This window comes from Amphibalanus amphitrite, unplaced genomic scaffold (genome assembly GCF_019059575.1).
Source record: "Amphibalanus amphitrite isolate SeventyFive unplaced genomic scaffold, NRLGWU_Aamphi_draft 001737F_arrow, whole genome shotgun sequence".
Lineage (NCBI taxonomy): Eukaryota > Metazoa > Arthropoda > Thecostraca > Balanomorpha > Balanidae > Amphibalanus > Amphibalanus amphitrite.
This window is the reverse complement of record NW_024883230.1, coordinates 72,336-98,400: the sequence shown is the minus strand read 5'-3', so window position 1 is coordinate 98,400 and position 26,065 is coordinate 72,336. Positions and strand designations below refer to the sequence as shown.

Here is a 26,065-nt window from a genome sequence, read left to right as displayed (position 1 = left end):
TATCGGACCACCTCGGCTGTGAGTTTTCTGGCATTTACAACGGGATTTGCGTGCTCGGCGTGGGGCGGGGCCACGAAAAGGTGCACTTTGTGACACGGTGGTTAGATGATGATTATTTGGAGTTTTCGGATCACCGGACTGCAGCGGTCAGCGGCGTCCATTCGCAGTGCTATGAGAACGGACAGACACGGAGTATTTATAATGGCAAAGGACGTAGACACTATTTTAATCTCGCAATCCGATTTGAAACTGATATTCTCGCAATGCTTTTGTTTGACTACATCTCTAAATTACATTTACATGTCTGCCGTTCTGGTATTTAGCGTTATAAAAGTGCTTCATCGGAGATTATGTTTAATCCGACCGAACATTGAATTCTCACACGCTGCCTGCTTCCTTCGATTGTTTTTTTCCCGAAATTCGGGAAAATATTCCGAAATATCAGCCCCGAGACTTGGACTTCATCTTTTTTTGTTTTCGTCCGACAACGACAAATGACAGTCAGTATATAGGTCCTGAACAATGTGTGGATCGCGCACTCACAACTGTCTCTAATGAACAACAGAAACATTCCCGCATCGTACCTTTAGCAGCTTGCAGCCCGTGCAATGTGCATAGGCATACTCAAATCGTTATTCGTAACGGTATAGATCCTAGCTAGATAGATCCTGATGTCCGACGTGCAGCCTGTTTCGAATTCTTCTCAAAGTTGCACCGCCGCCCCGTCCTCTATCGTATAGCTATGACTCCCCACTCAGCACTGATCTAATGTCTGCTAGGATATGGTAATTCCCAAACCGCGTATAGAATAACATGACGTACGGTAATAACAAGAATGACCATACAACACACCACAGAACCGACAGAGGTCTAATGGACGCCTCTGTCGGGTGATATTTCTCGACAGCGGACTGAAGAGACGACCCACCCATGTCGCTCTCCTGGCCTCGGTGGCTCAGATATACCGCCGACGGCGACCGTTGCAGCGTGCAGCACCCCCCTGTCCCCCCCCCATCAGGTCGGACCCGATACCAGTCCGAGCCCCGCTGACCGCTGAGGCCGGGACCCTGGTCCTTGGCACGCTGCCAACCGCCACTATCGCGTGTTACGTGCTAACATCATAGGTTGTCGCCACAGGGATCTAATCGTGCAACTAGATCCCTGTTACCGCTTTTGAATAGCTTTCAATTAGCGATCACGTTAGAACAGAAAGCTGATGACTCCGTCTGAGTGTGATTCGATGCCGGCAGTGCCGTGAACTGTACATACAGGGTATTTAAATGCTATAGACAACAGTCGGCCCTGTAGTGTTGAGTGTTACACGAATTTTGTTAGACTGTTGCACGGCACGCCGCTACAGGACACTACCAGGCCGATTAGCGCTTCGGTTTACATTAGGAAACGTGATCGTTTATGAAAAGTGGCGTGCCGCAAATAGAGCCCACATAACCATACTTGTTCTGTTTTAGAGTCATATTTTTCCCAGGTTTATGTTTGTATGATATAAAACTTTATCGGAATTCACTGGGATTGTATTGCGTATGCAAGTCCAAATATTTCGGCCAATATTGTTTGGCCTTGGTCACTGGACAGTGGACAACTACAATAAATAGCCTTGAATAACCCTATAAGTATAGCTCACATTGCAGCGATTGGACTTGCATACGCAATACAATCCCAGTGAATTCCGATAAAGTTTTATATCATACAACCAGTATAGCGCCTTTTGGGGCGACTAACGGAGCGAGAGAGGGGGTGAGTCTTGCACGTGCGAAATTTCGAGGGGGTACCTCCGAACTGACTTGTGCACTAGGGTTGTTCAAAAAAACCGAATTTTGGAAAAGTATATGGGCTCATGGCTCATGTGGTGCGGTATTCTTTTCTGAGTCCAATGATACCCTTTTTTCCGAAAAGTATTACTGCTAGGCGCTGCTCAAACGGCTTAAAGAGGACCATGCTACGCCCGCCGACCGGCCGGTGTCAATAAGGGCGAGAATTCGATGCCGCACGGCGGCGGCAGCGCCTTATCGGCACCGCGCGCCACATCTGCCGGGCGGCCGGCTGAGCGGTGGGAAGTTATAAGTGCGTGGTCTTATTGCACACGATCGGGGTGAGCTATCCCATGTTTTCGGGGCGGAAAGTTTCAGTGCAGCATCGGTGCGTCTGCCACGGTGGTCTGTGTCGATGGTATAGAAAACAACTCAAGCAGACCTCAGAAAATACTGAATGATTCCGGGTAGTTGCCTCGAAACAATCCGTTTCAAGAATACAGCTGCCTTCTTAACGTACTGTATCACTTGTTAATTCTTCAAAAAGCAAGCTCTGAGCAATAACAGACTTCTTTGCATTGCTGTTGACAATTTAAGTTGCTTTTGGACGGTGGCTCGCAGCCCCAATATGCTGCCGCGTAACTCTATTCCAACGACGAAACGGCAACTTAGCGAGAATCGAAAATTTAACGAAGTAGGTACAACAGGAGCTGGCAAGGCTCCTGCATTGGTCTATCCGTCATGAGTGACACACCGGGGTAATGTGTCACGTCAGGGCAGAGCTGTGTTCTATGCCGGGTCTGGATTCGGGTCTTGATCGGCATCGGTGGGCACGGCCGCCCTGGCCGGACTGCCGGCGTCGCTTATGCTCGAAGGATTGGATAAACGGCGCTTGATTTATATGAGTAGGTACTCCGGCTAATGTCTCTACTCATGTCTCACTTCGTCCCACTGTCAGGGTGGCCACCCTGTCACTCCCAGACATGTTATGTTTCCTTTCGACCCGCTAATCTAAGTTAAACTTGACGTCGATTCTGTTGCCCCAGCATCTGACATCAACGTATCTGAATAATGACATTGGTGACGCCTATGCTCGTCAAAGCCACCCCCAAACTTGGGCCGATGACTGTCGGGTATCCTCCATATTCTGTCCTTGTGCATACTGCATTGCCAGCCCCTGCTGTACGTATATCGTGAATTTTCGATTCTCGCGAAGTTGCCGTTTCGCCGTTGGAATAAAGTTGCGCGGCAGCATATTGGGGGTGCGAGCCACCGTCAAAAACTAACGTAAATTGTCAACAGCAATGCACAGAGGTGTGTTATTGCTCAGAGTTTGCTTTTTGAAGAATTAACAAGTGATACGGTACGTTAAGAAGGCAGCTGTATTCTTAAAACGGATTGTTTCGAGGCAACTACCCGGAATCATTCAGTATTTTCTGAGCTCTGCTTGAGTTATTTTCTATACCATCGACACAGACCACCGTGGCAGACGCACCGATGCTGCACTGAAACTTTCCGCCCCGAAAACATGGGTTGGCTCACCCCGATCGTGTGCAATAAGACCACGCGCTTGTAACTTCCCACCGCCCAGCCGGCCGCCCGGCAGATGTCGTGGCGCGCGGTGCCGATAAGGCGCTGCCGCCGGCGCGCGGCGTCGAGTTCTCGCCCTTATTGACACAGGCCGGTCGGCGGGCGTAACATGGTCCCATTTAAGCCGTTTGAGGAGCCCCTAACAGTTAATACTTTTCAGAAAAAAGGGCATCATTGGTCTCAGAAAAGAATATCGCACCACATGAACCATGAGCCCATATACTTTTCCAAAATTCAGTTTTTTTGAACAACCCTATTGTGCACGGCACCCTACTGACCGGTCTCTAGCGATGTGCCAAATTTGAGCACAATCGGCCCAGCCGTTCTCGAGATCTGGAAGCGGCACCCTGCACGTGCGCACGTGCAAAATGGGTCCCAACTGACTTGTGCACGGCACCCTACTAACTGGTCCCTAACCGTGTACCAAATTTGAGCGGCATCGGTCCAGCCGTTCTCGAGATCTGGAAACGACCCCTGCACGTGCGCACGTGCAGCAGCACCCCAACTCTGGCACATGGATATGCAGTACCTAGTAGGTGCCTACCTACATGCCAACTTTCAGCGCAATCGGCCAAGTAGTTACCGAGATATTGCAACAATTACTAAACTGGCACCTCTTCGTTTTGCACGTGGCACGTGCATAAGGGGTCACCCACATGCATCGAGGATAGTCTAATACTTGGTAGAAGGAATGAAGCTACCCTACAAAAATTACCGCATGTAAATCGGTCAAGTGGTTGCTGAGATATAAGCCTCGCAAAAGCGTCCGCACGGCCGGCCGGCCGCTCATACTCAGAAATTTCCGTTATTCTACGTAAGACTCCGCTCGCTTCGCTCGCTCCGTAACCATACTTGTTGTTCTCTCATCTATAGTTTATCAACGTTTAGCCGTCTCCCTTCCCCGACAATACCGGAAAAAAATGGTCCTCTGGTCCCCATTGGTCCCGCGGGCTATGACGTAGGTTTGTGACGTATGTTCCGGCCGAGCAATGTCGCCGACTTCATAAATGGGCATAAACTACGACTGACGCAGGCAGCTAAACGTAATTCATTGCTGCCAAGTTTTTTTTTCTACGACATGCAATAATATTGGACCGAGCTGATGAGGAGAGGAGTGGCCGTAAAAATCGCAATGGTGGTGTGTTACAGTCGGCAGTGGCTGATCCAGGGGAGGGCAAATAGGTCAATTGCCCCTCCCAAACGGCATAATTTTAGCATAACGCCTATGGACGGCGCACGATAAATTGAAATTGAAATAAATTGAACAAAATAAATTGAAATTTAAATTGAAATAAATTGAAGAACTGATAAATTGTTATTGTTTGCCCCTCCCAAAAATCTGAGCTGGATCCGCCAGTGACAGTCGGTCCACCACCCCGAATCGAGCTAAGAAGAACGACTGCAGGGACTGGCCCGAGAAATACACAAATACAGTGTTTGCAATAACAGCGCAGCGCGCCGCCATGTGAGTCGGAGCCGGCGCGCCCAAGGCCATAGACCTCCCGCGGCTGTGCCTTCAGTGGTGTGAGCGGACCCACGGGGAGAGGACGTGTTCTCTCCTCGACTCCAGCGAGGAGACTGAACTAGTAGTGACGAGACTGGAGCTGAGATTGGAGGTACTTACCTACTGAAGAGTGGAGAGTGGAGGCTCTTACTGGAGACTGGAGGGTCTTACTGGAGAGTGCGGAGACTGGAAGCTATATATTTCGTGATGGAGGTACGTACTGGAGACTGGAGGCACATACTGCATAACTGAGGTTCTTTCTGAAGACTGGAGGAACCTACTGGAGACTGGAGCTAGTTGCTAGAGACTGAAGGTACTTACTTAACATCGGAAGTACTTACTGGAGACTGGAGGTCCTTAATACCAGAGACTGGAGATTGAGGCACTGACTCCAGACTGTATAGGTTGTGGCCAGCGAGTGCATCATAACTCAAGTTCGGAGGCGCTGACTGAGTCTTCAAGTAGTGATGTGATTCTAAAAGTACTGTCTGAAGATTGGACATGAAGTGAGACAATGTCCTGATTGCAGCACGGAGGCCGACTGTTACTACAGCTGTTGAGGCACCAGTCTGGACACCGCTCTACAGACGGGTGTCTGTTCAGTCAGGGGACGTATCTGTACAGACGGTCAACGAGGGTATCACCTTGGCCATGGAAAATACGCAGAGTGATCCGTGGAAGCCTTCGGAGATAGAATTAGAGAGACTACAGAAAGAGTTAGAGAGAAGATGGGAAGAATATAAGAACATCGCCAAGGTTCTGGCCATGACGAGGCTGCCGCGGTCCCGTCAGACGGATTTGAGCGGAGAAGTGCCGGCTGCCGCGGTGGACGCCGCCATGGATGTCTCACCGGGTGGTGACCAGAAACCCAGTCCGGCTAAGGCGCTGGTTGCTGCACTGCGGGCGGTACCACAGATAGTCAGACCCAGGGGCGATGAGTCCATATTGGAGGTTTATTCCCTGTATCGTGAGGCGCTAATTGACGGTCTCGATGAGCGTATAGCGGCTCTGACGCGGGTGTTGGAAGCACCGGACGATGATCCTGCTGAGATGGCGGCCGCGCGGGCAGCGCTGGCGCGCTCCAAAGCCTACCCGAAACTTGACGAGTGGAGACCCTTTGAGGAGGTAAGCACCAGAGAAACATACAGGAGTGTGCTGGGCGGAGGTGTGCTGCCGAGTGAAGAGGCGTGTGTTCTGGCACTGTACCGGGACCTGCTGAACGGAGGTGAGCCGGGGCAGGCCGAGTGCAACACGTGCACTGGCGAGGACACCGTGGACAAGGAAGAACTGCGGCTCGAGCTGGTGGCGCAGAAAATCTACAGACGGAGAGATGCCTATTGGGATATCGAACAACAATTAAAAAACAAAGTTTTTTTCTACAGATCCGTCGATGCCGCCAGAACTGCTGTCCGAAGAATGGAGGTAGAGCGTGTTCGTATGGACTGCAACGAAAGTCCAACTGGACGGCCGGCTCAAACCGATGACCAAGATCAACCAGAGGATCAGCTGTCTCAAGATACCAAGAGTTGGCTGCGAGGTCTTAGAAGAAGGATTTACGGTGGTATGTGTGTCTATACAAGCCCGTTTGTCACCAAGGCTGAGAAATTATTCTGCCTTTTATTGCTGATTCAAGGGAAAGTCGGTATAAACAATATCATCAAGGCACACCCCGATCATGAAATAGAAATTAGTCACCAATTGGGGCTCACGACGCTAGGTGTCTCAGGTATTAGGAAAAGTGTTATGAATGAGAAGGTCACGGATTACTCACCTGATAACAGCACGAAAGACGAAAAACCCCAGACCACCGGAGAGGAACTTAAAAAGAGCTGCGCGACTGCTTCTGAGATGGAGGGAATCCGGAGATCAATGGACACTCCTCGGTCACTGGCCGAAATGGCCTCAGCCTTAGGACGAGTGTTACGATGGAGGGAGCAAGTCCTCTCCGAGTCACACAGCAGACATCGGGCGCATGATTACCAGCAGGAATTTGAAGACGTGTTACGTGACTTTAGATTCGACCCACCATGTGAAGAAAAAAGAATCGGAAAAGAACAACTGTCAAACTGCGGAAAGGAGAATGGGAAGGCAAATGGAAGCAAACTCGTGATCCGGGATATATTTGTTTCGGGAAGCGTGAGTGAAGGTACTGAGGTGCATGTCACCAAGTATGACTTACACTTTACTCAAACAATTCAAGCGTTTGAGTGGGTGAGTGAGGACGGCTTTGTTATGCCTCATTGGATTGAGGGGATACCTGAATGGATTGTGAGAATGGAAGGAGAATCAAGCGATAACGCACCACCTGCTCGTACATTCGAGAATGCATCTGACATTGACTTCATGATTCTAACCGGACCAGTGAAATGGCATACAGGACCGCTGAGGGACTCTGGCAGTTCTAACTCTTCAGAGAAGACGTCACGTTTCAGTGAGTCCTCCGACAGAGAGGCGGTTGGCTCCGAAACAAAACAGAACGGTTCCGCCACCGTGGAAAATAAATCCCATGGAACAGGCAGCACAGGAGCAGACAGCTCCGGCAATACTTTCACCCTCCATGTAGAGGAAGACACAGATAAGCCGGGCTTTGTGAAGATCACTCAGGCTCTCCAGCGGGAGGGTGACACCTCTGTCAGACGTGAATTACCATTTTATCAATGTAAATTACATATACCCGCTGCTTTGAAAGGACATGTGGAGAAAACCACGATCAAGTGTGACGGGCCGAACATTGGAGTAACCCTAAATGGTGACAGCATTGACCTCGTCCCCTGTCTCCAGTACCCCGGGAGGGTCAGTGACGAGTTCGTGAACCGAGAGCGACCGTCGGGACAGCCGAACAAGGCTTTGGTGAAGAAGCTCAGTGAGATGCCAATCTACCTGGTTGAAAAGGATAAAGAGTTTCGTATGTCATTTTCACGTCTCGAGTCGAAGGTGATCCGCTCCATGACCAAGCCCCAGCGGATCTGTCTGGTCCTGCTCAAACACTGCGCTGTAGTGGGGGGAGCTAAACGGTACTACTTAAACGACCTGGAACCCCTGTGCAGCTACGAGCTGAAGATGGCGATGATGTGGGTCTGCGAGCGACGTGCGCCAGAGCTCTGGACCTGGGACGGGATGCTGGAGTCAATGATGGCCGTCATTGACTTTCTTCAGGAGTGTGCGGAGCAGGGTGCTCTGCCATGCTACTTTTCTCCTGAGATCAACCTGTGGGAAAAGTTGCGTAAAATAGGAAAAATGGCAGTAATATTCAATAAAAGGTTAGCAGTGTTAGACCTACGAGTAACGCTGCCGCGCGCCATCCAGCTGCTGCTGGCTGGCCTGCTGAGCTCGAGCCAGGCGCCGCTGATGCGCCACCTGCTGAACCTCCCTATGGACGCGCAGCAGATGCTCTGGTGCTGCTGGAAGCGCAGAGTCGACGACCCCTACCCAACGGGATGGCGTGAAGGAAAAGTTGACCCGGTGTGCTTGTGCTGCCTGCTGTACCCGGCGGCGGTGGAGGGCCGCCTCTGGTCGGAGCGGTTCCTCGACACCTTCCGGTGGGAGTCGCTGCCGGCGCGCTGCAGGGAGCCCGACTGGTTCGCCGAGCATGGCTGGGACACGGACAGCGAGGGGGAAGAGGAAGAGGAAAAGGTCAAGGAATGTGAGGGAGGGAGAGGAGGAATACAAGGAGGACAAGGACGGTGAGGGGGAGGAGGAAGACAGAGGGAGGAAAGGAAGAGAGAGTGGCCTGCTTGAAGATGAGCAGGATCCGAAATGTGCTAGGAAGGGCACTACGGTGTCTAAGAGTGTGTGGCCAATGCAGCAACAGAAATATTAACTCCACCAATTTGGACGGCCAGGATAGCCCAGTCTCCAATAGGGACGGTCAGATTAACCTGAGCTTCATCAGTCCGGATGGTGAGACTACCCGACTCTAGTGCCTGACGAACAATGAACACCCACGAGACCCGGATAGGTATGCTCGACTCTGCCCGGAGACAGTGTGTATGTACGTACCGTACATACAGTGTGTGGACGGGGTGGGACTAGACTTCTCACATTCGCTGTGAAGGCAGGGAAAGCCTCTCTGAAGTGTTTGTGTGCCTCGTATGTGCAATGTGTGGAGAGTGGGCTTTCATTGATGTGTATTGTATGTACATATGTACATGCTTACGTGCTTTTCTGCTTTTAATTATCTATGTAATAGACCGGACCAGGTGTACTTGACTCTGCCCGGAGACAATGTGTGCAGTGTGTATGTTAAGAGGGGGCAGGGGACTTCTCACGGAATGTGGACATTCACTGTGATGGCAGGGAAAGCTTCTCTGATGGTTCGACATGTGTTTGTTTATCTATCGCAATGTGTCGCATTTGTATTGATGTGTTTTGTGTGCACACATGCATAGGCTATAAATATTGCTATTCGTGCTCTTGTTCATTTTATTACCCCGTATGGTAGTTGCTGCTGTGATCTGTAAATACTTCTGTATATATGTGTGTACATATAAAGGCTGTACCTACCTATATAGCTTGTGTATCTACATTTTGATCATCAGCACATATCAAAATATATATTTATTATATTTATTATTGTGATGCATATATTTGTTACTTTTATCTTAGATTCAAAGAAATACATGCATTTCACAATTCAAAATGTATATTTTGTTCGAACGTCACCATTGATGCATAGGATTTGATACATAGCTTTCCATTGTTCAGGCATTAGAATATGATGCAAATATAGGTAAAATGTTTATGATCATGCTAACAATTCTGAACACGATCATTCCGTTCCGATCATATGCCCTCGAGACGCACTACACACCAGATTTTGTAACTCGTAGGGACTGCGTGTATTTCAATCCCCAGACCACAAATACTGGGCTAGGATAAGAGCTATGACTCTCCTATGATATCAACACAAGTCCACCGGTGGGGCCCCAGATACCTAGACCGGGGATATTGGGAAGGGGCGGGGTACGGGGGTCGGGGGAGGTCCAGCAAGACTCCAAGAACAGCTGTGTGAACACCATCGCTGCCGCCGTCACATTTCAACAGTGAAAAGCCCGACATCTTACATGAAGATATGTAGCTATAGGTACTGTTGCGTTTTCTGGCTAAACTAGTAGTGGACTGTATTTGAACCGCCGAAATTAAAAGTGATTCCTCACATGGGGGACTTGCGTCCAACCCACATTGCTCGCTTCAACTCCAGCAAATGAAAAATGTCCTCTCTCCTCCGCTGTATTGGGGATCATATACCACAAATCAAACCAGTGACTTAAAATGCAAATGCGAGCCCTCTTATTCCCCTTAGCACACAACCCGAGTCTGAGGGACTTTTGGGGAGGGCAAAGGATTATAGGAGAGTAAGGCGGGCCAGCTAGCCAACGCTCATACTTAGAGGAGGGAAGGATCTGGGATAATTCCGCCGCTGAGTCAGTGCCAGCCCACACCTAAAGGAGACAGAGCGTCCAACCTTCTCGGTGAGGGGCAGCGACCGACCCCCCACCGCTCCGACCGGTGACCCGACCTCGGCTCCGCTGAGCGCCCGAGGCGGCCGCCCGGTCGGCATTCACCGGCGCCTCGGAGCCGCTCGCCCGCGCCCCAGCCGCCCCGAATCACCGCGGTGGGCGGTGCACAGCGGGCGGCGGGCGGCGGGCAGCGCAGAGGAGGGGAGAGAGGGACTGCGAGAGGGACCCGTGAGAATGATACAACGCCACATTCTCCCCACCTTAAAATTAACAAATTTTAACAAACGAAACAAAATCAACAACACTTGACAAAACAACTCGTATGGGCGACTCGCAATACAGGTGGGGCCATGCCCGCATCAACTGGACACCGCAAGGTTCCAGGCGCAAAAGGCACCAATCAAACACAATTGCCACTTGGCACTTTGCCTCACAATGTTCACCATTGCCCGCTTAGGAGGCACGCCGCGGGTAACCTCACGCCACTAACACTGAGCCACTCTGGAAATGTCTCGCTCTGGGAGATGTCCCGGCCTCTGGCGTTCAGCCACCAGAGTGTCAGGTCGTTGCCGATGTTGCCGTGGAGCGGACTCAAAGTCACGTCTCCCCTGGCCCGGTTGGAGATGCCGTCGCCATCCTCCTTGGGGACGAGTGGTGCTCTGCAAGCGACTGCGAGGTCGTCGCTTTGCAGCAGGTGGGTGTCGGAAACGGACACGGGGACGACTGGCATCCGGTCGCTTGCGTTTCCGGTTCCGGCGACGTGCTCCCCCATCCGGGGGGCAGCTGCTTCCTGGACGTCGAGCTGCAGTGTCAGATCCGTCATCTCCTGATGGTGGAGACACATGATCAGTTGGGATGTCTGGGCCTGTAAGCCTACGACACAGACACGAATGACGGGCGTCCCACTCCCAGGCGAGGTTCTTTTGGCAGCAGACTTTCCAGCCATGCGTGCCTGTGCCGGTGCCGGGTTTCCCCACGCCAGCCCCAGTCGAACCATCAAAACCGTTTTGAGGTTTATCCCTCTCGAACACTCGCTGATGGGGGTGGAAAACAGCATGTTCTGCCTCTTTGAGGAGGTCAGGGTCTGAGGTCTGATGGGAGGCTGGTGTGTGTGTACGATCCCAGGTCTCTTTTGGTCGATCTTCACATTGCTCGACCATTGTTCCTGCCAGCATGTTCGTGCTCTGCCCATGATACTGGCGAACTCCTTCCTCTTTCCGTCTCCCAGTCGTCCGTTCAGAATGAGCAGCAGCCGTGTCCTGACGGCCCACTGGGTGTTTGTGGTCACATTTGACCTCCTTCCCCGCGGAGGCTGGACATGGGTCAGAGACTGGGTCACTGGACTCTGCTTCTGGGACTTCGAGCTGGCCGCGATCCCGCAGCTCTTCCTCACGACGCTGGTGGTTGGCTCGATGGACGGTTGGAATGCATCCGCTCTCTCCTCGACCGTGCAGGACAAAGCCGAAGACCGTGTCTAAGGCTCTCAAGCCTTCGCCCAAATCCACCTGATCCCACCGCACAATGCCGTACAGGTGGTCGATGCCGATCAGTATGTCGATGTTTCCTCCTTGGTAGTCATCGGCCATCTTCTCCGATACCTCAGCGGGTAGCTTGGGTGGAGAGTGTGCGGGGAGGGACGCGCACACTCTGTCCGTCTTCCAGAGACCAAGGCTCACCAGGCTGTCTCCGAACCGACTCCGCAAATTGACTCTGACCCGGTCGTACTGGCGGGGCTCTTCCACCTTTTCCTGGAAGCCGATACATGAAAAGGTGCCCGTGCCAATGACCGGTAGTCCCAGCTCCTCCACCAGGGAGCTGCGAATGTAGGACGAGTCAGACCCACCGTCCAACAAAACGCGTGTCAGACGGCTACCGTTGGGACCCTCAGCCTCAACCAGGGCTGTTTGAAAGAAGTGGCGTCCGCCACGTTCTCCGAGGGCTTGGTAGCGGTGCTGACTCTCAGGAATGGGACTCGTGCCAGGTCCGATTCCGGGGCTCGCCCCATGATCAGAGGCGCTCGAAGGTGAGAACGACGCTGCCGCGGCCGACAAGCCAGGCGGAGCGACCGATCGAGGCGCGTAGTGCAGCAGTGAGTGGTGATTTCTACCACACTCTCCGCAGGGCTCCGCCCGACAAGTCCGGGCCTGATGACCGATTCCGAGACATCGGAAGCAGGCATTGACGGCTTTGACGGCCTCCCATCTTGTTTCCGAGGTCATCTTCCGAAATTCCTCACATTGTCGGATTTGGTGACCCGTCTGACTGCAGACAGGGCACGTGGCCGCCGTGGGGGCATATCTGTCCTTCCCTGAGACTTGTCGTGCATTCAGGCTGCTGGATACCGAAGGCACGTGTGTCTGGGCTTTTTGGGTGTCATCCGAGGTCGCTGCACCCTTGGCCGATTCCTGAATTCGAATTTCGTCCTGCAGGAACTTCAGAAACCTCGGAAAATCTGAGCCACCCGTTCTGGCCCATTCCACACGCCAGCTCTCTGGGAGTTTTTCTTTGGCGATCGGGAGGAGCAGGCTAGAAAAGCTCTCAGTAGAGACCCCCGAGACAGTTCAACGCCCTTGTGTGAGCGGCCAGGTGGTCGACCAGGGATCTGAGCGCCCTCAGGTCGTTTGACCGGACTGCCGGCAGGTTCAGCAGCTCTTTCATGAGCGTCTCTCGGCGGACATCGTCCTGGTCGAACCTGTCCCTCAGAGCGGCCACAGCTTCAGCATAGCCGTCTTCGGATACAGGGATGCCTTGGATGGCTCGGAGGGCAATACCGGTCAGATGCGATTTTAATACGACGAACCTTTGAACGTCGGCGTATCCGGGGTTGTCGTGGACAGCGATGGCGAAAAGCTCCCAAAATTCCGACCATTTCATCAGGTCGCCGCTAAAAACTGGGATTTTGACCGACAGAGAGGACTTCATATCGGCGCTCCCCACCAAGCCTTTCGGTTCAGGCCTAGCCTTAGCCTCATCAACTTTCTCGACACGGGAGAGGACGCGCGAGCCAAGGAAGATTTCATCTTCTAGTGCCTGGACATGGCTCGTTCCGTCAGTCTGTCCCGCTTTGTCCAACTGAGGCTGAACAGCCATCATTTCCTTCAGCAGTCTGTCACCGTGGTGAAGTTTCAAAGCGAGCTGATCCTGGTCAATTTTGCTGAGATCTTCCTGTCGGATGGCTTTGATCTCATTGCAAAGCTTAGTGGCTTTAGTGCGATGCCTGGTTCTGGTTGCTAACAGTTCTTCCATGATTAAAGGGATGTTAAGGCAACAAGGTAAATTGCAACGTTCAATAGCAATGACAATTGGACCACAGGTAAAGTTACATCCGGCCCGGAGGACTATGTTGCGTTTTCTGGCTAAACTAGTAGTGGACTGTATTTGAACCGCCGAAATTAAAAGTGATTCCTCACATGGGGGACTTGCGTCCAACCCACATTGCTCGCTTCAACTCCAGCAAATGAAAAATGTCCTCTCTCCTCCGCTGTATTGGGGATCATATACCACAAATCAAACCAGTGACTTAAAATGCAAATGCGAGCCCTCTTATTCCCCTTAGCACACAACCCGAGTCTGAGGGACTTTTGGGGAGGGCAAAGGATTATAGGAGAGTAAGGCGGGCCAGCTAGCCAACGCTCATACTTAGAGGAGGGAAGGATCTGGGATAATTCCGCCGCTGAGTCAGTGCCAGCCCACACCTAAAGGAGACAGAGCGTCCAACCTTCTCGGTGAGGGGCAGCGACCGACCCCCCACCGCTCCGACCGGTGACCCGACCTCGGCTCCGCTGAGCGCCCGAGGCGGCCGCCCGGTCGGCATTCACCGGGGCCTCGGAGCCGCTCGCCCGCGCCCCAGCCGCCCCGAATCACCGCGGTGGGCGGTGCACAGCGGGCGGCGGGCGGCGGGCAGCGCAGAGGAGGGGAGAGAGGGACCCGTGAGAATGATACAACGCCACAGGTACAGCCCTCAGCAGACTGCGTGGTAGGTATTCTTTTTCCGACAAAACTGATAATAATTCAAAAGTCATGTTATCAGTCGGTCGAAACTCACTGCAAATAGATGCGCCATGCTCCACTCCTTCGATAGGGCCTATCAATAAGCAAAGCATACGCCTTGTGTGGCAACAAAATGTAAAAGTTCGTTTTGGGGGCAAATATAAACTTTTGGGTTTTGTTGCCAAACTGGATGGACAATGCATACGATGATAATGCCAATCTAAGCTACGGAGTCTCGCGCATCTTGCTGTTACGATTTCCGAGTGACCGATAGCATAGTATTCGCGTTATTCTCGGTTTTGTCGAAAAAGAATATATTCTTTTTTCGACACCTACCACGCAGTCTGCAGAGGGCTGTACCTAAAAAGTATCTACAACATCAATCCTGCATGCACTGCCACACCGAATACAAATTATGAAATGAGGCGACGAAGTACAGCATATACCAGGGGCAGTTCTGATGCGGGCCGCGGGGCAAATTGCACCAACAGCCACACCCTATTCGAATTAGTCAGACGGGACAGCCCATCACCATGCATAAGCTACTGTCAATATCCGTCCACTGATTGCACTGAAATGCAGCGCTGTCAAGCACCGGTTGAGATCACTTTGTTGAACGCCGCGTTATCGGACCACCTCGGCTGTGAGTTTTCTGGCATTGACAACGGGATTTGCGTGCTCGGCGTGGGGCGGGGCAACGAAACGGTGCACTTTGTGACACGGTGGTAAGATGATGATTATTTGGAGTTTTCGGATCATCGGCCTGCAGCGGTCAGCGGCGTCCATTCACAGTGCTATAAGAACGGACAGACACGGAGTATTTATAATGGCGAAGGACGTAGACGCCATTCAAATCTTGCTGTCCGATGTGAAACTGATATTCTCGCAATGCTTTTGTTGGGCTGCATATCTGAATTACATTTACATCTCTGCCGTTCTGGTATTTAGCGTTATAATAGTGTTTCGTTGGAGACTATGTTTACCTAATTTGACCGAAAATTGAATTATCACACGCTGCCTCCTTTCTTAGATTGTTTTTTTTTCGGGAAAATATTCCGAAATATCAGCCCCGAGACTTGGACTTCATCTTTTTTTTTTTGTTTTCGTCCGACAACGACAAATAACAGTCAGTATATAGGTCCTGAACAATGTGTGGATCGCGCACTCACAACTGTCTCTAATGAACAACAGAAACATCCCCGCATCGTACCCTTAGCAGCCTGCAGCCCGTGCAATGTGCATACTCAAATCGTTATTCGTAACGGTATAGATCCTAGATAGATAGATCCTGATGTCCGACGTGCAGCCTGTTTCGAATTCTTCTCCAACTGGCACCGCCGCCCCGTCCTCTATCGTATAAATAGCTATGACTCCCTACTCAGCACTGATCTCATGTCTGCTAGGATATGGTAATTCCCAAACTGCTGAGAATAACATGACATACAGTAATAACAAGAATGACCATAAACACACCAAGAAACCATAAACACACCGCAGAACCGACAGAGGTCTAATGGACGTCTCTCTCATGTGATGTTTCTCGACAGCGGACTAAAGAGACGACCCAGCCATGTCGCTCTCCTGGTTTCGGCGGCTCAGATATATCGCCGACGGTGACCGTTGCATCGTGCAGCAGCCCCCCTGTCCCTCCCCCCATCAGGGCGGACCCTATACCAGTCTGAGCCCCACTGACCGCTGAGACCGGGACCCTGGTCTATGGCACGCTGCCAGCCGCCACTACCGCGTGTTACTCGATAGCTGACATCATACGTATGGTCGTCGCCATAACCACTCGGACACGTCGGACCGTAGGCCTGAGGGGCTGGCACGACAACCATCGGCCCGGGCCGGGACTGGCCGGTGCACAGGCGCGGTGGACCCTGGACAGGCTGGTGAGACTGTGTACCAGACATGTGCACTGTGCATAGATCCGAGAAAATGGATCTGGGATCTGACCCCACGGATCCTGATCTCGGATCCGACGGCCGACGGGATCATAGATCCAGCAGTGTTTAATTTATCGAGATATCCGTGCGGATCATAGATCCGAGTCTTATTTTTTGCTTGAGAACCAGTGAGATCATAGATCCTCATTTATTTTTGTCAACACACAAATCCCCCCAAAATCACATGTTCCAACTCACAAACGTTCTGTTTTAGTGATTTTATGAGATTGCACGTCGTAATTTATAGTTTTGTGGCACTTATTGACGTATAAACACTTGGAAATATGGCTGCAAATGTAATTGCATAGCAGGATCCACTCAGATCATAAATTTATGTTCTTGGTTTATCGTCAGATTCTATGAGATAATAGATCCAAGATATATGTAGTTGTATATGTTGTTATTCAGCTGGGACATAATTAATGTGTAAAAACGTTGTTTTGACACCAGCTATATAGTTTTATTGGGATAATTTTTATCCAAGATAATTTTTCACGCCGAATCTGGTGGAATCATAGATCCTAACCTGCTGAGTTTGCTTCGAGATCCGCTGAGATCATAGATCCATCACTCGGATCCATGCAATTGCACATGTCTGCTGTGTGCTATATTATCCACTGTCCAGTGCCGAGACGATTCACCACTCTGAACATATATCTGTATCTGTATTTCTGAAACCACATTCAGTTTACACTGGTTTGTGACGCCTTGACGCTGAAGGGTAGCGTCGTCAGGAGGTCCTCGCACTCCGTGACTCAGGGACTCCAAGACTCAGGGACTCCGTGACTCTCGGACTCTGTGACTCCACGTCTGACGACACCCCGCCAACGAGCTGCCTGTGCCGTGAGCGGGGAGCGACGCCTCCCCGAGGGACAGTCACGCCGGCCTCTGACGCTAACAAAAAGGACCGGGTATCTGGGGGGAGTCCCCGCGCGGGCAGCCGCCCGCAGACGTCTGCCACGTCAGCTCCTCCCCCTCCCCCCCCCCAAACACACCGGCCTGAGGGTGCAACTGCAGACTTCAGAAGCGGCGGCCGGCGAGGCTCAGCAGTGAGCAGACTTGGTCCGAGCAGACTAAAACCAACTTAGTCCGAGGAGCGACTGACACGTTGCAAAATCCCTGCGCTGCCATTGGCCAGTGTAAGGCGTGTGGTCGTTTGAAAGTCAACAACTGCAGCGTTGGCTCGTGGAACGTCACGGCCGACACCGCCGCAGTGCATGTCACTAGTTAGCAGCTGCAGGGCAGTCACAAACAAGGCCGTGCATCTGCAACGGAGGGAGCCAGCGGCTATCGTATATCGCTCTGCAGGACAAATTCACATACCTACCGTAAGGTGGGGCTATTTGATACGGGATATACTGGTTTTGGCCTCTGTCTTTAAAATGGTTCAGATTTATTCCAGCATATAAATGGCAAAAATGTACAGGAGCTACCTTTGTTTTCTTTCGTGCTGATGGCCACACTGAGCTCATGGGCCAAGCATGGGGCCAGGACGCATGTTTTTTTTTAAGAAAAATGTTTTTTTTTGCTAAACCGTTCTAAAGTACCTGAGAAGTAAGAAGTCTAATGATTTAATTTCATCGTTTTCGTGCATGAATAATTTTTATTTGCACTTTTCTGTGAAGAACAATCTTATAGTCACACTTTAGGACTATAAGACGACCTGGGAGGGGGGGGGGGGCATTGCCGGGTTGCCCCGTGATCCAGTGCCAGACTCAGGTCCACCGTCCCCCACAGTCACCTGACCTCAGGGGAGGGGGCTGAGACGAGACACGAACCAGACCCACCGAACCGACCCAGTGACCTGACCCAGACCCAACCGCGTCAACAGTTTCTACTGCGCCGACCAGATAGCTGTTCCGTCCCGTGACCCCTTCCCGCGCCGGCGTCAGTTTCATCATCATCCTGCCTGCGGCTCTGGGACTCGGCGGTGCTAGCCCGCCTATCTGACGTCCTTCCTGCCGGCCGCAGCTGCAGCGGCGCGGTCACCCTTCCTGTGTCGGACGCGGCGGTTCGGAGCAGCGCTATCGGTGGAGCGGAAAGGCAGCTCACGATTCGTCACCGTCTTTGTCCGTGGCCTGACCGGCTCGGCTTCCTGGCTGGCTCCACTGTGGACTGGAGACGCACCCTGTGGACTGGAGACGTCCCCTGTGGACTGGAGACGCACCCTGTGGACTGGAGACGCACCCTGTGGACGGCTCCACTGTGAACTGGAGACGCACCCTGTGGACTGGAGACGCACCCTGTGGACTGGTGACACACCCTGTGGACTGGAGACGCACCCTGTGGACGGCTCCACTGTGGACTAGAGACGCACCATGTGGACGGCTCCACTGTGAACTGGAGACGCACCCTGTGGACGCTCCACTGTGGACTGTGGACGCACCCTGTGGACGCTCCACTGTGGACTGGAGACGCACCATGTGGACGGCACACCGCCGGACCGACAGAGACGGGTCCGTCCCCCGCCGGCCAGTCCACGGCGTGTGGTCGGCGGCGCTGGAACGCTGCCCGCGACCGGTGGCGGAGCCAGAATGTGGCGGCTCCTCGACCGCGACTGGGTGAGGGAGCTCATAAACCCGAGCCGGCACGCACCGGGCCTCGTTTTGATCCCCGGTGGTCGGTGGATTTATCAGTCGGTGGTGCAGGTTCAAGTTCATCAAAAGCCGAGAACTAGGGTGTGAGTGTGCTCTGTCGCAGCACCTCCTGATGTTCAATACTTCACACAGAAAAGTGGCCTGTACCTACTCCAGGTAATACAGACATTTCAAAGTGGGACTCTGTTGCGCAGCCCGCAAAGTCGCTAAGGAAGCACACATACTTAAAATATCTCACGACATATTCACCAATGGAAAAACTGCACACCTCCGCCGCCCTGGGCTGCCACGCTGGTAGCCCAGGTGATCCCCCCCCCCACACACACACACCGAGTATCGATGAAGGAAATGCCTCCATGTGTATATGCGGCAACGCTCGTTGTTGCGATTTCCAAATATGAGCAGTGCTCCTCGCGTTGTTACATACTCAATACTCATGTGCACCAGCCAGTTTTCTAAGTAATTCACCTATACATAGTCTGGCAACTGGCAATAATAAGAAAGAACGGATTTAAAGTGCAACAGTTATTGATGCACGTGTCCATGTCTCTATAGATAACTTTCAATATGCCAGCTCGATAATTTCTGTCAAAGTTAAGCACAGATAGGCTACCTCCAACGACCCATGCCGTGTTAAGTGCTTCGAGGGCTTCGAGGTGCCTTAGCAATCGGTTCTTTCTTAGGTTCTTTAGCAATCGGTCCGGTTCTAAGCAGGTTTAGGTTCTAAACAATCTTAGCAATAGATTCGCCCTAGTTCTTTCAAAGGTTCGCCAGACTATAGCAGATATCGCGCCGTGTTCAACAAGATATTTACAGTGGGGGTCAAACTAAAAAAAAAACGAACTTTACACTGCAACTCATTTTAAACCCTTAACTCGGGTGGGGCGAAATTACAACGCAAGGCTATATAACTGGGACACGTAAAAAAAAAACTTTCGCGTGACTGTCTGTACCGCAACATTCGTGAATAAACTCATAGAAAACAAAACGCTAAATATCACCGATTGTATTTCAGAAAGTTCATAGCACATGCACGTACAAAACAAACTGTATGTTGATAACAACAGTAATGACGCATTGCCCGGAGCATTTCATGTTTATAAGGACAGACGTTTCATGTCGAGATCAACAAACTGCCCTCCGTGTCACGATAATCCGAAACACCGTGGCGTTATCCGATACACGAGCGGTGACTCTTCTTAGTATTGTCCTCAGTTCTTTACACCCATTTGACGATATAGTAGTTCTTCTTTCCTGAAAGCAAAGCCGTCAAATGACATTATCTTGTAGTTCGATTGGGTTATGGGCTGAAATGATTTTTGTTGAGACTTGAGAGCACATGATGTGTTACAATAGACTTCGATGGAGCACGACGAAAAGCTACAGGAACCATTCAACATCCACATACAGCGAACGGCTCGGGATAATTTATTCACACATGAGCTTAAGGTAGACTTGGATAGTGCATATAGGTCAAGGCTATATAAACCAGGTAGAACGCTCCCGACGAAAAAGTGGTGACAAGCGATAATTAGTAGCCGCGACCCTCTTTTGTTCAAAACTATATCCGCAAGCAGCATTTACAGGCTAGCGGAAATCGACCAATCGGCGTTCGGCAATACTCAACGCTGATTGGCCCGATGCTCGTGACGAAATTGCGGGGGACTGCAGCTATTCCCCTATGGCGTTTAATAGACTTACGGCTTTTGAAGGGGATTTATACCAGTTTTTGTTGGGTTTGAGGCCATTTTTGAGCTTGGATATTCTTTCTGTGACTTTTGACTGTGTAATAACGACATTTAATCATAACATTTCTATATACTACCGGTGTCACATCGACCAAAAAGACCGTAAGTACTAGTGGTGTCAATCGGAACTTGAATCTTCGGAATTCCGATTTTGTCCAATGTCCAATTCGGAATTCGGTTGGACACTGACAGCAGGCTTTGGACAACTTTGGACAATCGCTTGCTACCCCTCAACATTTTTATAAAGTTATCGTGTTTAACATTGATTGGCTATTGGAAAGGTCAGCTTTCGATATGATTACCACTCTTGAGCTGGTAACGATACATTAAAAGCAAATTAGATAAGGGTGTTGAGTGTAAACTATTGCGTAGATGTCGGACATCTTTGGACAAATGGCCGGCTTGGACATTTTTGGACGGACAGTCGACGTAAATATTGGACATTGGACGGACATTGGACATATGTTTTCTGAAATTGACATCACTAGTAAGTACATGGGATAGACGGACCACTGCTGATGGGGCCACACATGCCGGCGTGTGGTCATCGGAGGCCCATGAGGGCTCGACATAGGCCCTTCATGGGTCGGTATAGGCCCGGTGGGTCCAGTGCAAGCCTATCAGGGGCCGGTGCTGACCCAACAGGGCCCAGTGGCATATAATGTAAGGCCGTCTAGGGACGTTGAGGGCTCATGGGGGCCATATAGGACCAATAGGGACCACATAAGCCAATCAGGGGCCATTTAGGCCAATAAAGGCACTTCAAGGGACTTGAAAAGGTCATTCAAGAGCTGTGGTGGGCCCATGAGAGGACGGCACTGGTCCAGCAGGTGCAGTCAGGGGATGTTGTACGGGTTTCTCAGTGGCCCATTTGGGCATATCAGTGACCAATTTAGACCCAGCAGTGGGCTTTGTAGACCTATCAGGCCTCAGGGGCTGGTGATGGTTCATCAGGGGCCAGCGTTAGTCCATCGGGGCACGGCATATGCCCATCAGAGGTAATTGCGAGCCCACGCTGAACAATGATGGCCCTTCAACGGCCCCATGGATCTACATTGACCCATGGGCCATGATGTGTCATGTATGCCCCTAATTATGACAGGCCTACTCAGACCCCTGATGGACGTTCCCGGCCTCTGATGACCCTATGCTGAATGCTGATGGGGCTCTAAGAGTCTCCAATAACCCTTCGTCACCCCATTATTACCATACGCTGGCATTAGGGACCCCACATCAGCCGCAGGGCAGTCCGTACCATGACAGCATGTCTTTTCGGCCGATATTTCATCGGTAATATTTATCAAAATCATGATTTTATGGTGCCATTATATAGGTAACAGTCATAAAAAATATATTTCAACTCGAAAACAGCTCGAAACCGCATATAATTTTAAAGAAACCCCTCCGAAATCCAAAAGCCTATTCGGGTCCATAGAGAATAACTGCGGTCCCCCGCAATTTCGTCACGAGCGTCGGACCAATCAGCGTCGAGTACCGCCGAGCGCTGATTGGTGAATTTTCCGCTAGCGTGTAAGTACTGCTCACGGAACAAGAGTTCGTCGACAATCCTCCACAAACGTCTGTCACCATTTTTCATAATGCTAAACAGCCGGAGCGTACCCCCCTGATATAGGTGCACAGGCGAAATTGTACAAATATCAACACAGCTGGTATAAACTAAAAACGACTCGCATGGACTTGACATACATCGAACTAATTCACAATTCAATAACCCCGACATTACCCGCGCTCACTGACCCCGGTTCCTGACTCAGTCTATCAGTGACCGTCCCTCCCATACAGTCGGTGAGGACTGTTCCCACAGCAGCTACTGTCCCGGCGGGGTGACCGTTGCACACAGCCGCTATCCGGGTTCAGAAGTGGCCAGTACCCTTATTTTCGACAAATTTTAAAGCGTGATTTTCTCACATTTTCTGGTCGTAAATTGATCAGACTGTATAAAATATCATCCAGAAAAAATATTACTCATTCTGGCACAGATTGGTGGGCTCCCAAAGTACACCGTTTTGTTTTGCTCCGTGAGACCGAACTTGTGCTGCGATTTTCATGTAAATGTTGACGAGTCTCCTGTCATATTCTTTGCTTGAAAATGCGTAAGTAAGATATCAGCTGAAAGGGGAAAATGTGCGGAATCCATTGGTAACAATAGTGCATCTAAAAAACTTCCCACTCAGTTATTGTAAGCTAATTGTTGCACACTTGCACAAAGCAGAAGGGCTTGAGGATTTCAATATTTACATAGGCCTACCAAAAAACGCACAGCGTGCTTCACATCGAGACAACGTCCATAACATATACCGTACAATTGTGATTCATTTGCTGAAAAAATTAGGTCGGTATCACACTGCCGGCAAAAGTTATTGCAGTTCTAGTGACGCTAGGTCGCCGCCCGGCCGACCCCGGTCAGGTCGGCCGGGCGGCGGCCGTGCAGCTGACGTCCGTGCGGTTCGGCAGCTGACCAATCAGCTGCGAGAGAGGAGCGCGGTCCGTCTAATCGCCCCCAGCAGTTGCTTGTGCTGAGGGATGCTCGACGCTCCTGTCGATTGCATTTGTTGGTTGTCGATTGTCGATTGACTTGTGGGTATACTTTCTGGTGACCAATAAATGTACGTCGTCTTAACTGAATGTAGTCTGAATTCTGATCAAATTCAATAAAGCAAAAAGACATCCAGCCAACAGAACATCGTAAGAATGTCCGATATGATTGATAACATTCATAGTTTTGGGGAGCAGCCATCGACCAGAATGAACCTTATTGGCTTTTGTATGTAACAATTGCATTGCTTTTGGAAAGTTTCAGTCAGATATCTTCAGAAATGGCAATGTTATCGGCTTTTGCATTTTACCGTAGTCGGTTAATCACAATTTTCGATATTGCAAAGGCAATTTCAGTACGTTCTTGACATCGAAAACCAAAACGAATAGCACCATCGTGTTCCAGAGCTCAAATTGCATCCGATGCACATCTTTTTTGTTGAGAATGTTCAACTTCAAAATTTGACCTTTTTGACCTCGCCGTGACCTGACCTTCATTTGTCGAATGGAACTAGTTTCGAATCGGACGACCCAGATGACATCATTTTTAGATGCTTTTGCCGAAATGGACATTAAAGATGTGTCGCATGACCTTAAAATATATATATTTCCTTTCATGACCTTTTCCATGACCTTTTGTGACCCATGACCTTTCCATGACCTTTTGTGACAAAGTTAGGTTTCGTTTGTCAGCTATTCCTATCAGAAGCCGTTTGAACTTTTAGTATTGAACGAGTAGTTTCGAAGACAGCAGGGAAGCTATGCAGAATCCCCTCCCGAGTCACCCACGTTATGGGATATACCCGTCATCCGCGGATTACAAGCAAAAATATTTTTTTACGGCAATGATGTATCGGCATGGATGCTTATACGTTCCCATATGTGACCTTACGGTTGACTTCACATACAATAAAAATTCCTTGGCAAAATGTCAACTGGTTAACGAGTTATCGCATTTTGGCCACTTCCGAACTCAAATAGCGGCTGTGTGCGTTGGAGCGGCTCGGTACCCCGCCCACCGGGACGGGCTCAGCCGAGGGGGAACACCATCTGGTGATCAACTCAGTCCCCCTCCACGATATCACCTCATCTCACCGCCCCGGCATGGTCTAAAACACACCCGCACCCTGCCCGCACCGTCCATCCCAGCCAGGTCACGTGACTCACCGACTCTCAGCAGCGTTAGGCCGCTGGGCAGCACGTGACTATCGGCCGACACCACCTCCTCGGCGGACGTGACTCGGCGCTGGTTGATGTGGAAGCCGCCCGCACTTATAATTCGCGCCGCGTCCGCTGCGGGGCAGCACCGTCGGTCAGACGGGGAGGGGGAATCCGGAACGTTACGAAGGGAACGGATTAGCCATTAGGGGAGAGTGGGGCAAAGCGGTCACCTATCCATGCTTCTATCCTCAGGATACTGAAATCCTTCTCCTCCACGCCGCAACCCCCCGCCGGGCTGGACAGGCAACTTTATCTCATGCGGGCTGCTCCCTTGGAGCGGCACCGCTGCTCCTGAGGGAGCGCACCCCGTAGCCGGGTGCAGTGAGTGCCTTGGGGCTGGGTGGCCTGTCCTCTGGACGGGCTCAGCCCCGGCGACTCACTAGGGTGCCTGCCCAGACCAATGTCTCCCCCAAATTCCTATCATCCTTCCGGCTCTGCAATGGTCTTGTCGACCGAAAGGGCCTAACCCAACAAAACAAACAAACAAACAAAGCAAAGCGGCCACCCGGGGCAAAGCGGCCACCCATCTTTTTAGCCCTTCATAGCTGGCGTCAGCTCCAATTTATGGTTTCCAATTATACTTCTCTTCACGGTCGTTCGAATGAGCCAGACCGGGGTTTCAGGCCCATCACCATTGTTCTCTGAAACACGGAAAAGCATTTCTTGCCAGGTTACCAACTATGTTTACAATTTTTAAATGTTATGTTATTCCATAACCGTTTGGAATTTTTATAAGCGTTCTTGTCCATGCATTGCATGGTTATCGTACATGTATTCTACCAATTTTAATGTTTTTTACCCCACTAATAGCTAAGCTGGAATATTTTTGTCTCGGACGGTATGCGCGGGGCAAAGTGGCCGGGGCAAAGTGGCCACCCCCCAATTGGCCATCAGTTGCTTCCATCTGGATAAAAAACATTATTTATATTCAAATGTGTCGTCATGCATTCATCTTGGCCACTTTTCAGTTGCATGAGTTACCAAATAATGCAATTAAATGTTTATTTCATGAAAATCCTTTCTTTGTTTACATACAAGTGGAAGATGATAAAGTAAGCATCCATCCTCGCTTAACCTTGTCACCATCAAATACCCTAGTCGTACACGAGGCAACTATATTGTTGTCCTCAGGGTCCTCAGGAGCGCGTCAACAGTAGGTGTGGTCGACTGGTTAGTGTACCGGAAGATGTCTTAGATGTGTATTTTACTCTGTGGTTTCACTTCTATCCGGTTTTACTGCAGTGTTTTATCCAGATGTGTTTTCGCATGTATACGACGTGGTCACCACAAAACCCATGTAATGGAGGGACCTAATAAAATTGTATTGTATTGTATTGTATTGTATTGTTTCTCATATCGGGACTTGAGAAGACGCCGGTGGCCGCTTTGCCCCAGGGTAGGGGGCAAAGTGGCCAATGTGCATAGATTTAAAGTTTTGTCAATATCTTTCATATGTGAACGCCTTTGGAAATAAAACGCAGTTGAAATAAAAGGCAACTTAATAGGGATCACATTGGTATAGAAAGAATCTTTCAAAGTTTAAAAATCAAGAGTTGGCATCGTGAGAAGCGTACGGTGGCCGCTTTGCCCCACTCTCCCCTACATAGCTGCTACTTGCTCGGGGTTACATGAGCAGAGTTAATACGCATTACAAACGGACTACAATGGTGAGCGAATAGGAAAAT

General features: G+C 50.7%; 1 protein-coding gene and 1 long non-coding RNA gene across 2 annotated transcripts in view; one reads left to right on the top strand and one right to left on the bottom strand.

The window, feature by feature from the left end:
* The first annotated feature begins 16,138 nt into the window (after positions 1-16,138).
* The window catches only part of LOC122374914 (ethanolamine-phosphate cytidylyltransferase-like), a 54,532-nt gene continuing 44,605 nt past the window's right edge, over positions 16,139-26,065 (top strand). The window contains exon 1 of the mRNA XM_043353973.1: positions 16,139-16,204. The gene's annotated coding sequence lies outside the window, so the exon portion shown is untranslated. The remainder of the gene's footprint in view (positions 16,205-26,065) is intronic.
* On the bottom strand, positions 19,847-24,634 carry LOC122374915. The gene is made up of 2 exons (XR_006255306.1): positions 24,327-24,634; positions 19,847-20,109 (listed from the first exon to the last, which is right to left on the bottom strand). It is a non-coding gene; the product is annotated as an uncharacterized LOC122374915 (long non-coding RNA).